The sequence below is a fragment of the Pseudophryne corroboree genome, chromosome 4 (assembly GCF_028390025.1).
Source record: "Pseudophryne corroboree isolate aPseCor3 chromosome 4, aPseCor3.hap2, whole genome shotgun sequence".
NCBI lineage: Eukaryota > Metazoa > Chordata > Amphibia > Anura > Myobatrachidae > Pseudophryne > Pseudophryne corroboree.
In genome coordinates this window covers 310526312-310545496 of record NC_086447.1, presented here as the reverse complement: position 1 = coordinate 310545496, position 19185 = coordinate 310526312, and the positions used below count along the sequence as shown (strand labels likewise).

Genomic DNA, 19185 nt, shown 5'->3' with positions numbered 1-19185 from the left:
ACCAGTGTCAGCTTGTGATTTTATAGGTCAACTTATCTCCATTGCACCAAAATATATGGGGAAATGTAACAGCCTGTGAGCTTCAGGCATCGCTGCAGTTTCAACGAGTCTGATAGTTTTTTAAAGTGCCAATAATTTAAAAGGCAAAACAGTTGACTTTGCCTTTTAAATCATTGCCACTTTACAAAACAGGGCAGATTCGCCATAATCTCAGTGAAGCCTGTATCTCGCAGGCTAATACGTTTGCCCCTGTGAACTTGTATAGTGCCAGTGTCGGACTGGAGCATGAAGGGCCCACCGGGGGCATGCAGTGGTAGAGGCCCATGCTTAGAGGTGTGGCCAGCCTCCAAAAGGGGTATGGCCAGCCACCACAGAGGTTTGGCTAACCATTATAATAATTATAATGTTATATATATAGTGCTCTTTCTCCAATAGGACTCAAGGAGCATTAGAGAGTACCTGGTCTGTACTCCTTGATAATTTATATAGTAATTAATGCTAGTGCATGCATGATAATGTGCCAGATTAATGACAGCAATGTACTGTAGAGAATACATCATAATCCTGTTCAGTAAAAGGTAACATATGTATAATATATAATTCAAGTGCACGGTCTATAACCTGTTCCCTAGAGGAGGAGGCCCTCACCCAGGCAGTGGGGCCTACCGGTGGTTTCCCCTGTACCCCTGTGGACCAGTCCGACCCTGTATAGTGCTATTATACAGTATAAACAGCATATACTGGATGCATGGTACATGACAAAGAAATGGAAAATATGCTTACATTAGCAAACATCGAAGCAGAAAGAATGTCCATTGCACTTCACTTTTAAGGGTCTATTTATGCAGCAGTGAAAAGCCCTTTATCCCTCTCACACTGTGATAACGAGGCTTTCCACAGCTTTATCAAATTCAGAGAATGGGTTGTCGAGAGAAATTTCAGATATCTCCAGCAATGCCCATAGCTAGTGTAAGTATCGCTTTCCCTATTCCCCTTTATGGAGAAAATGATTTGGAGAAGAACAGAAACATCATGCTTCCGTTTTGCTTCTCACTTTAATTTCACCATCAAGACATGGTGAAATACGCTTGAAGCTTACTTTGGTAGTGGGAGAGGAGCAGTGAAAGTTCACTCCTCCTTCTCCGTCGATCTGCCCCTTTTGTCCAGTGCATGCCCTGTGATGGACATTGGAGTGCAAGGCACTGCTGATGCATGCACCGTATGGTGAAGACATACTGGACTCCCGATATGCAAGTCTTCACACTGCTTGTTTATCAAAGTACATTGCAGGGCAAGTAAGTTTATCTAAATGGATACAAATATTACTGATATATATATATATATATATACACTGCTCAAAAAAATAAAGGGAACGCTAAAATAACACATCCTAGATCTGAATGAATGAAATATTCTTATTAAATACTTTGTTCTTTACATAGTTGAATGTGCTGACAACAAAATCACACAAAAATTATCAATGGAAATCAAATTTATTAACCCATGGAGGTCTGGATTTGGAGTCACACTAAAGATTAAAGTGGAAAAACACACTACAGGCTGATCCAACTTTGATGTAATTTCCTTAAAACAAGTCAAAATGAGGCTCAGTAGTGTGTGTGGCCGCCACGTGCCTGTATGATCTCCCTACAACGCCTGGGCATGCTCCTGATAAGGTGGCGGATGGTCTCCTGAGGGATCTCCTCTCAGACCTGGACTAAAGCATCCGCCAACTCCTGGACAGTCTGTGGTGCAACGTGGCGTTGGTGGATGGAGCAAGACATGATGTCCCAGATGTGCTCAATTGGATTCAGGTCTGGGGAATGGGCTGGCCAGTCCATAGCATCAATGCCTTTGTCTTGCAGGAACTGCTGACACACTCCAGCCACATGAGGTCTAGCATTGTCTTGCATTAGAAGAAACCCAGGGCCAACCGCACCAGTATATGGTCTCACAAGGGGTCTGAGGATCTCATCTCGGTACCTAATGGCAGTCAGGCTACCTCTGGCGAGCACATGGAGGTCTGTGCGGCCCCCCAAAGAAATGCCACCCCACACCATTACTGACCCACTGCCAAACCGGTCATGCTGGAGGATGTTGCAGGCAGCAGAACGTTCTCCTTGGCGTCTCCAGACTCTGTCACGCCTGCTTTCATCTGTGAAGAGCACAGGGCGCCAGTGGCGAATTTGCCAATCTTGGTGTTCTCTGGCAAATGCCAAACGTCCTGCACGGTGTTGGGCTGTAAGCACAACCGCCACCTGTGGACGTTGGGCCCTCATACCACCCTCATGGAGTCTGTTTCTGATTGTTTGAGTAGACACATGCACATTTGTGTCTTGCTGGAGGTCATTTTGCAGGGTCTGGCAGTTCTCCTCCTGTTCCTCCTTGCACAAAGGCAGAGGTAGTGGTCCTGCTGCTGGTTTGTTGCCCTCCTACGGCCTCCTCCACGTCTCCTGATTTACTGGCATGTCTCCTGGTAGCGCCTCCATGCTCTGGACACTACGCTGACAGACACAGCAAACCTTCTTGCCACAGCTCGCATTGATGTGCCATCCTGGATGAGTTGCACTACCTGAGCCACTTGTGTGGGATGTAGACTCCGTCTCATGCTACCACTAGAGTGAACGCACCGCCAGCTTTCAAAAGTGACCAAAACATCAGCCAGAAAGCATAGGAGCTGAGAAGTGGTCTGTGGTCACCACCTGCAGAACAACTCCTTTATTGGGGGTGTCTTGCTAATTGCCTATAATTTCCACCTGTCGTCTATTCCATTTGCACAACAGCATGTGAAATTGATTGTCAATCAGTGTTGCTTCCTAAGTGGACAGTTTGATTTCACAGAAGTGTGATTGACTTGGATTTACATTGTGTTGTTTAAGTGTTCCCTTTATTTTTTTGAGCAGTGTATATATATATATATATATATATATATATAAAAAAAATTTTCAAACTTTTTATGTGCTCCATGCAAATTTTAAACTGTTCTCTTGCCAGTTTTATTCTGACGCTTTTTCATTGTTTTGTGCCTAGGGTCCCATCGTGCTAGTGTTTAGCACCTTGGATGTTGCAACCCCATTTCGGCCAGTTATGTGTTTTTATGTCTTTTTATATATAAAACATCTTTCTGTTCATAAATAAACCCCCTTTTTTTTTAATTAATAATAGCAGTCCTTTTTTTATTCCTCTGCCACCATTGGTCGCTTAGATCTTATCCATCACTTCCAACCTTAATCTTTATCCTGCACTCGTACTAGTGCAGAACTCATTTAAGAGATAGCAGACGCCCTTTATGTTTTTAGGGAGTGGCATATAGAGACCGTTCTTTTGGGGTATTTTTAAGCTGACATACTGTGAAAAACTTGTGTCCACTGCATAGATTTTTTTGGCGCTGTTCGCTCACCCCATACACACATATATATATATATATATATATATATATATATATATATATATCACACAGATATGATGCAATATATTGTGACATTTTCTGGCAGCCATTTCATTATGCACACAAATAGAGCCCTCATAGAGCAATCATATTCTACAATTTTCCAAAATAAATTTTCATTTAAAATAATAACATTATGAAGAACTCCATTAGTTGTTATAGCATACAAATAACACACAGTGCGGAATTATGCAATTCATGTAGCTCTTAATGGCTCCTCTGCACATGTCAGCAGGTAGTCTTGCAAACTGTTCCAGCTGTCTCAGGTTTGATGGGTGCCTTCTACAGACTGCATGTTTCAGATCTTTCCACAGATGTTCAATAGGATTCAGATCAAGGCTCATAGAAGGTCACTTTAGAAAAGATATTTTTTTTTTGTTATAAATTTGTCGGCGCTTTAGCTGTATGTTTTGGGTCATCAAATCCTGTGACTAAGCTTTCTGGGCAGTATGTTTTGCTCTGGAATGCCCTGATAGTCCTGAGATTTTATTTGCACAGATTCAAGGCACCGTGTGCCAGACACAGCAAAGAAGCTCCAATACATAGCTGAGCCTCCTCCATATTTCACAGTAGGCAAGGTGTTCTTCTCTTTGAAAGCTTTATTTTTTAATCTGTGAACATAGAGCTGATGTAACTTATTAAAAATCTCCAATTTTGACTCGTTTGTCCAAAAGACATTATTCCAGAAACATTCTGACTTGTCAAGATGCATTTTGGCAAATTCCAGTTTGGCTTTTTTATAGAGATGTGCAGTTTGGTTCTCCAGAAATCAGATTCCTCCCAAATTTTGTGGATCAGAACCGAAATAAAAGCCAGTCCAAATCATCAGAGTAGAGATGTGCACCGGAAATTTTTTCGGGTTTTGTGTTTTGGTTTTGGATTCGGTTCCGCGGCCGTGTTTTAGATTCGGACGCGTTTTGGCAAAACCTTCCTGAAAATTTTTTGTCGGATTCGGGTATGTTTTGGATTCGGGTGGTTTTTTTTTAAAAAAACCCTCAAAACAGCTTAAATCATAGAATTTGGGGGTCATTTTGATCCCATAGTTTTATTAACCTCAATAACCATAATTTGCACTCATTTCCAGTCTATTCTGAACACCTCACACCTCACAATATTATTTTTAGTCCTAAAATGTGCACTGATGTCGCTGGATGACTAAGCTAAGCGACCCAAGTGGGCGGCACAAATACCTGGCCCATCTAGGAGTGGCACTGCAGTGTCAGACAGGATGGCACTTAAAAAAATTAGCCCCAAACATCACATGATGCAGAGATAAAAAAAAAGAGGTGCAAGATGGAATTGTCCTTGGGCCCTCCCACCCACCCTTATGTTGTATAAACAGGACATGCACACTTTAACAAACCCATCATTTCAGCCACAGGGTCTGCCACACGAATGTGGCTGAAATGACTGGTTGGTTTGGGCCCCCACCAAAAAAGAAGCAATCAATCTCTCCTTGCACAAACTGGCTCTACAGAGGCAAGTTGTCCACCTCCTCCTCATTGTCCAATTCATCACCCCTTTCACTGTGTACATCCCCCTCGTCACAGAGTATTAATTCGTCCCCACTGGAATCCACCATCTCAGGTCCCTGTGTACTTTCTGGAGGCAATTGCTGGTGAATGTCTCCACGGAGGAATTGATTATAATTCATTTTGATGAACATCATCTTCTCCACATTTTCTGGAAGTAACCTCGTACGCCAATTGCTGACAAGGTGACCGGCTGCACTAAACACTCTTTCGGAGTACACACTGGAGGGGGGGCAACTTAGGTAAAATAAAGCCAGTTTGTGCAAGGGCCTCCAAATTGCCTCTTTTTCCTGCCAGTATACGTACGGACTGTCTGATGTGCCTACTTGGATGCGGTCACTCATATAATCCTCCACCATTCTTTCAATGGTGACAAACTCATGTGCAGTGACAGTAGACGACATGTCAGTAATCATTGGCAGGTCCTTCAGTCCGGACCAGATGTCAGCACTCGCTCCAGACTGCCCTACATCACCGCCAGCGGGTGGGCTCGGAATTCTTAGTCTTTTCCTCGCAGCCCCAGTTGCGGGAGAATGTGAAGGAGGAGCTGTTGACGGGTCATATTCCGCTTGACTTGACAAGTGTCTCACCAGCAGGTCTTTGAACATGTGCAGACTTATGTCTGCCGGAAAGAGAGATACAATGTAGGCTTTAAACCTAGGATCGAGCATGGTGGCCAAAATGTAGTGCTCTGATTTTAACAGATTGACCACCCGTGAATCCTGGTTAAGCGAATTAAGGGCTCCATCCACAAGTCCCACATGACTAGCGGAATCGCTCCGTTTTAGCTCCTCTTTCAATCTCTCCAGCTGCTTCTGCAAAAGCCTGATGAGGAGAATGACCTGACTCAGGTTGGCAGTGTCTGAACTGACTTCACGTGTGGCAAGTTCAAAGGGTTGCAGAACCTTGCACAACGTTGAAATCATTCTCCACTGCGCTTGAGTCAGGTGCATTCCCCCTCCTTTGCCTATATCGTAGGCAGATGTATAGGCTTGAATGGCCTTATGCTGCTCCTCCATCCTCTGAAGCATATAAGTGGGTTGAATTCCACCTCATTACCACCTCTTGCTTCAGATGATGGCGGGGCAGGTTCAGGAGTGTTTGCTGGTGCTCCAGTCTTCGGCACATGGTGGCTGAATGCCGAAAGTGGCCCGCAATTCTTCGGGCCACCGACAGCATCTCTTGCACGCCCCTGTCATTTTTTAAAAAATTCTGCACCACCAAATTCAATGTATGTGCAAAACATGGGACGTGCTGGAATTTGCCCACATGTAATGCACGCACAATATTGGTGGCGTTGTCCGATGTCACAAATCCCCAGGAGAGTCCAATTGGGGTAAGCCATTCTGCGATGATGTTCCTCAGTTTCCGTAAGAGGTTGTCAGCTGTCTGCCTCTTATGGAAAGCGGTGATACAAAGCGTAGCCTGCCTAGGAACGAGTTGGCGTTTGCGAGATGCTGCTACTGGAGCCACCGCTGCTGTTCTTGCTGCGGGAGGCAATACATCTACCCAGTGGGCTGTCACAGTCATATAGTCCTGAGTCTGCCCTGCTCCACTTGTCCACATGTCCGTGGTTAAGGGGACATTGGGTACAACTGCATTTTTTAGGACACTGGTGACTCTTTTTCTGATGTCTGTGTACATTCTCGGTATCGCCTGCCTAGAGAAGTGGAACCTAGATGGTATTTGGTACCTCAAGCAATTCTCTAATTCCCTGTGAATTAATGGTGAATACCGGACACACGTTTAACACAAACACAGCTGCCAAGACCAGAGTTATCTTCTTTGCAGCAGGATGACTGCTGTGATATTTCATCTTCCTCGCAAAGGACTGTTGAACAGTCAATTGCTTACTGGAAGTAGTACAAGTGGTCTTCCGACTTCCCCTCTGGGATGACGATCGATTCCCATCAGCAACAACAGCAGCGCCAGCAGCAGTAGGCGTTACACTCAAGGATCCATCGGAGGAATCCCAGTTAGGAGAGGACTTGTCAGACTTGCCAGTGACATGGCCTGCAGGACCATTAGCGTTCCTGTCTAAGGAGGAAATTGACACTGAGGGAGTTGGTGGTGTGGTTTGCAGGAGCTTGGTTACAAGACGAAGGGACTTAGTTGTCAGTGGACTGCTTCTGCTGTCACCCAAAGTTTTTGAACTTGTCAATGACTTCTGATGAATGCGCTCCAGGTGACGTATAAGGGAGGATGTTCCTAGGTGGTTAACGTCCTTACCCCTACTTATTACAGCTTGACATTGGCAACACATGGCTTGACACCTGTTGTCCGCATGTCTGTTAAACTAATTCCACACCGAAGAGGTGATTTTTTTTGTAATTTGACCAGGCATGTCAATGGCAATATTCATCCCACGGACAACAGATGTCTCCCCGGGTGCCTGACTTAACCAAACCACCTCACCATCAGAATCCTCTTTGTCAATTTCCTCCTTAGCGCCAGCAACACCCATATCCTCACCCTGGTGTACTTCAACAGTGACATCTTCAATTTGACTGTCAGGAACTGGACTGTGGGTGCTCCTTCCAGCACTTGCAGGGGGCGTGCAAATGGTGGAAGGTGCCACCTCTTCCCGTCCAGTGTTGGGAAGGTCAGGCATCGCAACCGACACAATTGAACACTCCTTGGGGATTTGTGATTTAGAAGAACGCACAGTTCTTTGCTGTACTTTTGCCATCTTAACTCTTTTAAGTTTTCTAGCGGGAAGATGAGTGTTTCTATCCTCATGTGAAGCTGAACCATTAGCCATGAACATAGGCCAGGGCCTCAGCCGTTCCTTTCCACTCTGTGTCGTAAATGGCATATTGGCAAGTTTACGCTTCTCCTCAGACGCTATTAATTTAGATTTTTGGGTCATTTTACTGAACTTTAGTTTTTTGGATTTTACATGCTCTCTACTATGACATTGGGCATTGGCCTTGGCAGATGACGTTGATGGCATTTCATTGTCTCGTCCATGACTAGTGGCAGCAGCTCCAGCAAGAGATGGAAGTGGATCTTGAATTTTCCCTATTTTACCCTCCACATTTTTGTTCTCCATTTTTTAATGTGTGGAATTATATGCCAGTAGTATATCAATAGCAATGGCCTACTGTACTGTACTATATATGTATACTGTTGGTCACCAAAATGCTGCACTGTAATACTATATATACTGCTCACAAAAATGCAGCACATATATGGAATGGATACTTGCAGTGACACAGAGCTGCAATATACAGCAATGGCCTACTGTCCAACTATATACTGTTGGTCACCAAAATGCTGCACTGTAATACTATATATACTGCTCACAAAAATGCAGCACAGATATGGAATGGATACTTGCAGTGACACAGAGCTGCAAGATACAGCAATGGCCTACTGTACAACTATATACTGTTGGTCACCAAAATGCTGCACTGTAATACTATATATACTGCTCACAAAAATGCAGCACAGATATGGAATGGATACTTGCAGTGACACAGAGCTGCAAGATACAGCAATGGCCTACTGTACAACTATATACTGTTGGTAACTAAAATGCTGCACTGTAATACTATATATACTGCTCACAAAAATGCAGCACAGATATGGAATGGATACTTGCAGTGACACAGAGCTGCAAGATACAGCAATGGCCTACTGTACTGTACTACTATAATTATATACTGGTGGTCCCCAGTCCCCACAATAAAGCACACTGAGCACAGATATTTGCAGCACACTGAGCACAGATATGGAGCGTTTTCAGGCAGAGAACGTAGATTTTTTCAGCACACTGAGCACAGATATTTGCAGCACACTGAGCACAGATATTTGCAGCACACTGAGCACAGATTACGGAGCTTTTCAGGGAGAGAAGGCAGCCACGTCCTCTCCGTTCAATCTCCAATGCACGAGTGAAAATGGCGGCGACGCGCGGCTCTTTATATAGAATCCGAATCTCGTGAGAATCCGACAGTGGGATGATGACGTTCGGACGCGTTCGGATTAACCGAACAAGGCAGGAAGATCCGAGGCTGCCTCGGACCCGTGTAAAATAGGTGAAGTTCGGGGGGGGGGGGGGGGGGGTCGGATTTCGGAGAACCGAACCTCCTCATCTCTACTTCAGAGGAGATCCAATCTGAACCTAATGCCAATTCGGATCTCCCCAAAATTTGGAATTCAGATTTTAAATCCGAATTTCAGGTTTTGGATTGCAAAAATTACTTGATTTTATTGTTTTTATTAATTTTTCAAGATTGTTTTATTAATTATGATATTTTGAATAAATGTTTAACCAGACCAAAAACTAAATTCCAACCAAAACACTAGAGGGTGGTTTTGCCAAAACCAAAACATGATGATGAATGGGAACCAAACCCAAAACATGGGGGTCCACACACACATCTCTACTTTTTTTATGTTATTGTTTCAAAAGTGGAATCCATCTGGATTTTCTTCCAAGGAGCCCAGTCACTCAAAAATTGTCAGATGGTGCAATCAGACACTGATGTAGATTAACAGAGTTCAGCTTGTATCTCTTTGGGAGTTTTCCTCTGCTCTTTTTCTACCACTCTCACTATCCTTCTGTTTAATCTGGGGTCGGTTTTCCTTTTGTGGCCACGTTCAGGGAGTTTGACTATAACTGTACTCACAGGAGCATCAAGCTGCTTGGAAATGGTCTGACAGCTTTTACCTATAACATGCTCGTCCTTAATTTTCTTTCTGATCTCCTCTGGTCATATTTAGTGTGGTGCACACAATGATACCATTGATACCAAACAGCAGAGTAACTACTTTTCTCCATTTAAATTGATGGGTTAGAAGAATGAAGAAATGTGTGATGCTAATTCAAGAAAGTGATTAGTTTGAAATATTACTACTGTGTAATCCAATTATTTATTATCTTTTCTAAGGAGTAACAACAAATCTGTCCTAGCTATTTTAGAATATCTTTGGAGAATAAGCAATAATGTTATCGATTGTCACAGTTTCTTTACTTTAGTCAATGAAATAACAAAGGCATGAAAGTATACATGAGACATATAGCATTCCAAGGCATCACTTTTCAAGAGGAATGAAGCATTGTTTCAATAAGCCGTGAGGGTACCAACAAAAAAAATTGTTCTAGACTGCATACAGTAGTTTGAAATAAGCAGTAGACTTCTAGAAGTTGAAAGATAACATTGACTGTCTGCATCTGTCTACCTGAGAGAGACCCACCATTAACATGACCATAGTGAAACTTCCACCAAATCTTTGTAGCTAGCCTATCAAGTATGGAGAGCTGTCAGCTGTTAGAGGAAGGAGACATGCAGAACAGCCATTATAAGTAGGCAGCAAACAGTAATGAAAAAAATACATCTAGAATCAATTGGCACAATTCTGTTTTGTGTCAATGATTGTTAACAAAATCCAACATTTTGGAAATCCGCGACTTGCAGATTCCAAGCAAAAATTTGTCAAAATCGGTGAGTCAGGGATTTGTAACATTTAACATCTTGCCGATCATCCAAGAATCATCGATCTGTGAATTGTATCAGCTATCGTGGAATCAGGGATCTGTCCAATTGATACATGGGTCCCTTAAGAGAGAGGAGCCAACAGGATGCGCACATTTACAGACACCCTGGCCAAACAAGTAAGGAGCTGCCACTGTTCCCTATAGAGTGTAAACTCTTATGCAGGACCCTCTTTCCTCATTGACTCTTTCTTTCCCTACTTATGCCATGATCTCCTCGTCCTAGCTAACGCAGCTCTGAACCTGTCTTTTGTGCCCATCAACTAGGGTATAGGGTCAGCCAGTGCTGATTTTGTGGTTATAATGACTGTTATGCAGTTATGTGTAAATTAGATTGTTACTTGCTACGTTCTGCTTTGTTTGTACAATATTTCGTTTATACACTTTATATCCTACTATGGTTGCTCTGTATCTGTAAAAACTATTTATTAACTAGATTTAGACAGTGATATAAGTGATGGTATTTACAGCTATTTTAAAGTAGATTCAATAATGTTAGGTAACTTAGAAATAATAAATACTTTAAAAACAAAAGTTACATTTACAGTAGTCAATGAAGATTTCAGTCAGGGATGCGAAGTGACAGGTTAGAGTAGAAAAGAGAGAGGGAAAGGATCTGTGACTTAAAATACAGAAGGTAACAAAGATTACAGTACAGGTGGGAGAGGAGAATTAAGTAGGATGATCAAGTACAGAAACAGTAATTTAACGTGACTCCCGGAAGAACTTTGACTAAAAGTGATCAAGTGACCAAAAAGGAGGTCACAATTGTGTAACAACAGGTCTTTATAAACAAGACTACCCGGTACATTAGAACAGTGACCAAACCTTTCGTTCTACTAATTTTGGACTCACCAGCAACCAACAAAGTACACCACTAAATGATTATGAAAGTAAAACAACACGAAAAGTGGAATAAAACTAGTCCTGTCTAGGTGAATTCTACAAAAACATGGTTATCTACAAATACTAAGGCAACAGTTAATATAGAAAAATTAGGAAAAGCTAAAAATTGACACAAAATAGTGAGGGTCATAACCCCTGCATAAATATACAGTAGCTGAGCTTATCCATCTTGTTGGAAGAAATAGGGCCATAGATTTGGTGGAGAAGATGGACCAGGTGCTCTGGGTGCTATATGCATTGTGCGGTGCCATAGAAAGTAATTGCCCTGCTCCATATATTTCTTTGTTTTTTGTTGTGCTTTTACCCTTTTCTAGTTTTTTTTATTATTTATCCCATGTCATGACTTTATCAGTTCCACATCTTTCAGCCTAGTGCAGGGTGCCCTTTCTCTGCGTGGGATGTTATTCCTCCATCATTTAGCATTGCGAGTCATGGATCTGCCACCCAGTATGTAGAGATCCCACAGGAGGCAGATGAGTCTGTATCTATTTGCAGTTATTTGCAAATATGTTTTATAATACTTCTAAATATAAATACTCAGTAGTTATGGTTTTAATTTAAGATCCATTCCCCACCTTAAAAGTAAGCAAAGGTTTCTCTTCTCTTGCAAGAACAAAGTAAAATTTCAAAATAAGTTTGATGTGCTTATTAATGGAACTTTCATCATTATGACCCATCTGCCCCCTGTAAATTAGGTATTCGACTCACCTTAAATTGCAGTAGATATAAAACTGCAGAAGCATTCATTATTATTTCTGGAAAGTGCATCTGTTCAATAAAACATCTGTCCCTGTGAACTCTAACACGTTAGCTGACAATTGCTAGTGGCAAAAGTTTACACTGCTGGGTTATACACCTGCGGAGGGAACTGACCGGATCCCTTTTGCAAACCAGACCTCCTTCCCATAGAAGGAGCTGGGTATTGGGAACTAAAACCATCTGAAGATGGCATAATTTCTTGAAATGATACTATAAAAACTTTCACTTTATGTAGTTTGAGGAATGTAGATTCCCATACAAGTGAAAGGAGATAGTGTGGCACTTTGTAGATGAAAAGGAAGCAGGTGATACAGATGTGTCCTTGTACATCTTACACTTTAATCGCAGCAAACATGCGCTGGCACTGCATATGCATCCATGATCCATAGGGTTCAGCTTTCCATGAATAGCCGCAATCGCGGCATATTCATACCTGCGACCTGTTTGCGGGTAGGAGGAACACGGTCATATCTGTATCTCCTTAATTACCTATACAGGTTGAGTATCCCTTATCCAAAATGCTTGGGACCAGAGGTATTTTGGATATCGTATTTTTCCGTACTTTGAAATAATTGCATACCATAATGAGATATCTTGGTGATGGGACCTAAGTCTAAGCACAGAATGCATTAATGTTACATATACACCTTATACACACAGCCTAAAGGTCATTTTAGCCAATATTTTTTATAACTTTGTGTATTAAACAAAGTTTGTGTACACTGAGCCATCAAAAAACAAAGGTTTCACTATCTCACTCTCACTCAAAAAAGTCCGTATTTCGGAATATTCCGTATTTCGGAATATTTGGATATGGGATACTCAACCTGTATAATAAATGTCTGTATATTTCCTTGAAAAGTAGGTAAAAAATAAAATTTTCCTCTACCTTAGGGAATTGATGAATGAGCCCTTTAATGTCATTCATGTGGTTTTTGAATGAAGAAAGTGGCTTGTGATCCTAACACATTCAGGTTTTGCCCTCACCTATTTAAGATGAGAGACATACCTTTATTTACAACTTTTCTCTTATATCAGTGATGGAGAAGCTTTGGCACTCCAGCTGTTGTTGAACTACACATCCCAGCATGTCCTGCTACAGTTTTGCTATTTGGCCATGCTAAAACTGTAGCAGGGCATGCTGGGATGTGTAGTTCAACATCAGCTGGAGTGCCAAAGGTTCCCTATCACTGCCTTTTGTGATGGAATAATTATATTCTCTTAAGTCCAAGTCACCATGAAGCCACAAAATAATAATAAAGAATATTACGTTCTCGCTGTGTAAAAATTCATGAACTAATGAAGAAAAATACCAGACTATTACACTCTCCTAATAAAATTGTGAGATACAGTATAATTTTAAATATGTCACCTTCAGGGCCGTAACAAGGGTTGTGCATGCGGATACACAGGACAGAGTACCCTGGGGCAGCACCGTCGCAGAACCTCAGCATTTGTATCTGGCTAGCAGGATGCTTAGAATGGCACCCTGCAGACAGTATCACTCTACAGTGCTGGTTGGAGGGTTGCTTCGGTCAGTGCCTCGCTGCCAGTGTTGGACTTCGGTTTCCGATGATTTGCAAGTATCAATGGTTTTCTTCCAACGTTTTTCAATCACATTTTTTTTTATGTGATGGTTAGTTACCATTGCATTGAATGTTTCGATGGCGGAAGCCTAGCCGTCATTTGATGCTGGGCTTCTGATGTACATCCCTAATCGCTGCTCTAGTCATGGTGCCCCCCCCCCCTTGAGGCGCAGTTTTATGACAGCATGCGCTTATGTGGAGGTGGCGGCAGAGGCAGAGGGTGCACTGAAGCCATGTTATGGGGCTGCCCACCTCCTCTTCTCCATATATTTGTGAATATATAAGAAAAAGTTTCCTCTGACTGTAGTAACACCAATATGGTATAGAGCAGCCTTCACCTATAAATGGTGAAACACCTTATCCAAAATGTTTGGGACCAGAAGTATTTTGGATTTCGGATTTTTTCGTATTTTGGAATAATTGCATACCATAATGAGATATCATGGCGATGGGACCCAGGTCTAAGCACAGAATGCATTAATGTTACATATATACCTCATACACATAGCCTGAAGGTCATTTAATACAATATTTTTAATAACTTTGTGTATTAAACAAAGTTAGTGTACTTTGAGTCATCAGAAAACCAAGGTTTCACTATCTCACTCTCACTCAAAAAATTCTGTATTTCGGAATATTCCATATTTTGGAATATTTGGATATAGGATACTCAACCTGTGTATACACTGCTCAAAAAAATAAAGGGAACACTTAAACAACACAATGTAACTCCAAGTCAATCACACTTCTGTGAAATCAAACTGTCCACTTAGGAAGCAACACTGATTGACAATCAATTTCACATGCTGTTGTGCAAATGGAGTAGACAACAGGTGAAAAATATAGGCAATTAGCAAGACACCCCCAATAAAGGAGTTGTTCTGCAGGTCGTGACCACAGACCACTTCTCAGCTCCTATGCTTTCTGGCTGATGTTTTGGTCACTTTTGAAAGCTGGCGGTGCTTTCACTCTAGTGGTAGCATGAGACGGAGTCTACATCCCACACAAGTGGCTCAGGTAGTGTAGCTCATCCAGGATGGCACATCAATGCGAGCTGTGGCAAGAAGGTTTGCTGTGTCTGTCAGCGTAGTGTCCAGAGCATGGAGGCGCTACCAGGAGACAGGCCAGTACATCAGGAGATGTGGAGGAGGCCGTAGGAGGGCAACAACCCAGCAGCAGGACCGCTACCTCCACCTTTGTGCAAGGAGGAACAAGAGGAGCACTGCCAGAGCCCTGCAAAATGACCTCCAGCAAGCCACAAATGTGCATGTGTCTACTCAAACGATCAGAAACAGACTCCATGAGGGTGGTATGAGGGCCCGACGTCCATGTTGGCATAGTGCGATGGATTGATACCATAGGTGTGCAGCAGGAGGTCTTATAGATAAAGGATTACCTCAGGAGTTACCTTGTATTCAGACAGAACGAGACTTGAGATGTATATCTTCTTTATATAGTACTGAGTACCAGGATCAATATAACAACAGGTTTCAGTAACAGCTTCTTAACTTAAACATGTCAGTAACATGAGCTGCTCAGCTCACCTCCTTTCCTCAGAGACTTTTCTAGAACACACGTGAGGAGGAAGAACAAACAAGTACATTCATATACAGCAGACAAAACAATACACCTCTGTAAGTATACAGCGCCATCTGCTGCCCCAGTACGGTAACTACATGCATATAAACAAACCCATAGTCTGTTGTACATATTTCAACAGTCCACAGGTGGGGGTTGTGCTTACAGCCCAACACCATGCAGGACGTTTGGCATTTGCCAGAGAACACCAAGATTGGCAAATTCGCCACTGTCGCCCTGTGCTCTTCACAGATGAAAGCAGGTTCTCACTGAGCACATGTGACAGACGTGTCACAGAGTCTGGAGATGCCAAGGAGAACGTTCTGCTGCCTGCAACATCCTCCAGCATGACCAGTTTGGCAGTGGGTCAGTAATGGTGTGGGGTGGCATTTCTTTGGGGGGCTGCACAGCCCTCTATGTGCTCGCCAGAGGTAGCCTGACTGCCATTAGGTACCGAGATGAGATCCTCAGACCCATTGGGAGACCATATGCTGGTGTGGTTGACCCTGGGTTCCTCCTAATGCAAGACAATGCTAGACCTCATGTGGTTGGAGTGTGTCAGCAGTTACTGCAAGACGAAGGCATTGATGCTATGGACTGGCCCGCCCGTTCCCCAGACCTGAATCCAATTGAGCACATCTGGGACATCATGTCTCGCTCCATCCACCAACGCCACATTGCACCACAGACTTCCAGGAGTTGGTGGATGCTTTAGTCCAGGTCTGGGAGGAGATCCCTCAGGAGACCATCCGCCACCTCATCAGGAGCATGCCCAGGCATTGTAGGGAGATCATACAGGCACGTGGAGGCCACACACACTACTGAGCCTCATTTTGACTTGTTTTAAGGACATTACATCAAAGTTGGATCAGCCTGTAGTGTGTTTTTCCAATTTAATTTTGAGTGTGACTCCAAATCCAGACCTCCATGGGTTAATAAATTTGATTTCCATTGATAATTTTTGTGTGATTTTGTTGTCAGCACATTCAAGTATGTAAAGAACAAAGTATTTAAAAAGTATATTTAATTCATTCAGATCTAGGATGTGTTATTTTAGTGTTCCCCTTATTTTTTTGAGCAGTGTATATATATATATATATATATATATATAGCTATATATAGGTATATATAATATATATAAAACATTTTTTTAATAGTATATTTTTAAATAAAAACTGCTGAAGAGTCAAAACTATTTTTACAGAAATAATTAATTGAATAGATGCAATCACTGTGCACAATGCAAGTTTGTGTGTAACAGGCTTCATAGTGTGATACTAATTTGTTGTTTTCTGTGAAATCTCGAGGCTGCAAACAAAGCTGGATTGACATAATAACATTAACTCCAATAAACACATAATCAGTAATAGTAATAGTACATTCGGTAGAAGGCATCAGTCTATATTGTCTTTTATGTCCTTAGCTTACTATATTTGAAATCTATTGGAACATGGGATAGACTCTATTCAATTTGTGAAAAAACATGGGTTGAAAATATGAGGGGATAATTGCAGGGAACGCTAATGTTCCAATTCTAACACAACTGGGATAATTTAGAAGGATGTATGATTAAAGCAAATCTTTAATGTGATTGATTAAAACAAATACCACAACGCCTAGGACACACAAGAGGCAGAAAATATTAAATATAAGTTTGTTGGCTAATTATACCCCTGAATAGATTTACCAGCCCAATTGGTACTGGTATTAGAGTGTGCAATTAAGTCACGTAATAAAGGAAGGTAGGTCGGGGAGATTTTTCCAGGAGGCAGAGGAAAGTACTGAAGGAATATATAAGTTTAGTAGTGATTGCGCAAATCACACAGTTTAAAATGACCATAGACTGAGACAATCTATCTTACATGGATATGACCACTACCTGGCTGAGCTGATAAGTGATCAAGCCATACCTGTACTGAAACACCTTTCTTATCCATTAACCTGTTCAAAACAGGTGCTGGCAATCACAAATTAAGAGGAAAGTCCAGCAGCAGAGAAATTTGTCCCTCCTGGAGAGGGTCATGTTGGGAGGTATGATCAAGCCTACCAGCTAAAGGTGCATCTGTCACCTCGAGAGTCTCCCACTGTGCACTGACAGGTCCCTGAAACGGGTTAACATCACCATTTGATAAATAAATAATTCACAATACAGTAAACAAAGTTCACATATCAGCAAAGGTTTTGTTATTTCTATGCTGTCATTGAGTGTGTTTTTCTTTCATAAAAATTCTTCCTTTTCCACACCTGGTGAGTGAGGTACATGTTATCAGTATATGATTCATGGGTGCACTGTAGACAGAATGTAAGAAGAATCAGAAAAAAAAAAAAAATCACTTGCATATAAATTACTTTATATAATATGTGAACAATATAGGCTGTTCTGCAGCACATTCAGGCAGTAATCAGGTGCCACTGTATTAAGCAACACCATTGCTACGGAGGTTTTTTTTTAATTATTATTATTATTATTATAATAATAACGAAGATTTCTGGAATTATATGTTCTAGAAGGACATAGGGCCTAATTCAGACCTGATCGCTCCCCTGTGATTTTTTGCAGAGATCTGGGATCAGGTAGGCACCACCCATAGAGAGTGAAAACCTGCCCCGTGCAAGTGTGCAAATGCATGCGTATGCCATGTGAAAACTTCACCAGACAACGGACATCTGCAAATCCGTTCACAACTCTATCACCATCAAATGATTTTTCCAGTCTGTGCGTAGCCCAATACTTACTCCTACAGTGTGATACAAACAGGCTGATCGGGGCCAGAGCTGACGTCACACACCCTCCATGAAAACAATTGGGAACGCCTCCGTTTTTCCTGACACTCCCAGAAAATGCCCCGTTACCACCCCCAAACGTATACTTCCTGTCAATCAACTTGCGTACGCCTAGCGATTCTTTTGCAGTTTGGCCTCGACCATGCGCAGTTCTTCGATAATCGTCCGCTGTACAATTTTGCACAATAGCGATCAGGTCTGAATTAGGCCCATAGTTTTCAAGGCATTCTGGTGCTAGTAGTTCTACAAATGCCATCATACCTCATGACATAATTGATTTTCTGGAACTTGTAGCTCTAGGAAAAAGCCAAGTACTACTCAGCATGGCCTTGCACTAAGAGTGGAAGTCCTTACAAGTTTAGTAGGCTTGATTCTATTAGGGAATTATGCCCCATGTTGACCATGCTGGAGTTGGTGCACATTATGACAGTGGGACTGCATGATATGGATCTCCTTGCATTAGTAGTAACCAGCCCAGTACATAGAGCTGTCTCTTGGATGGTGCACTTTACTTACTTTCAATGTTCAATTGGATTTTATAAACGGCTTTCACAATGTTACTAGAGTCCCATAAGTGCATACTACATTCACTACATGCTAGAGTGTAGTGCTGGATTTACAGTAAAGGCCTATATAGACGGGCCGATGCGGGAGAGATGTGTGCTGAGTGAACCGCTCAGCACACATCTCTCCCGCCGCTCAGCACAGCGCGATCTGTGCTGAGCGTGCGGGGGGAGACGGGGGGGGGGCTGCTCATTTCACCCAGCGGGTGAAGTGAGCAACCCGATAGATTGGCCTGCATGCAGGCCAATCTAGCACCAGCGATAGCGATGCGTGGGGCTGCGCATCGCTATCGCTGTAGGGGGTACACACGGAGCGATAATGCTCAAATTCTAAGCAATCTAGTCAGATTGCTTAGAATATCGCTCCGTGAGTGCCCCCCTTTACATTATCACTGTACTGTATATAAACAGTGAATAGCATTGCAATCGGAATGTGCAAGGTCTTGTGTTACACTTGCTACAGCTATATTTACACATCAGTTGGCTTTAACTTAAAATCTGTCCATGGCTGTATGTTTTTATGTCTTTA

At 42.3% G+C, this 19185-nt stretch overlaps 1 long non-coding RNA gene across 3 annotated transcripts in view; it reads right to left on the bottom strand.

The window, feature by feature from the left end:
• LOC134911371 (uncharacterized) overlaps nt 1-19185 on the bottom strand; it is a 145848-nt gene that overhangs the window by 48787 nt on the left and 77876 nt on the right. The window lies entirely within an intron of this gene.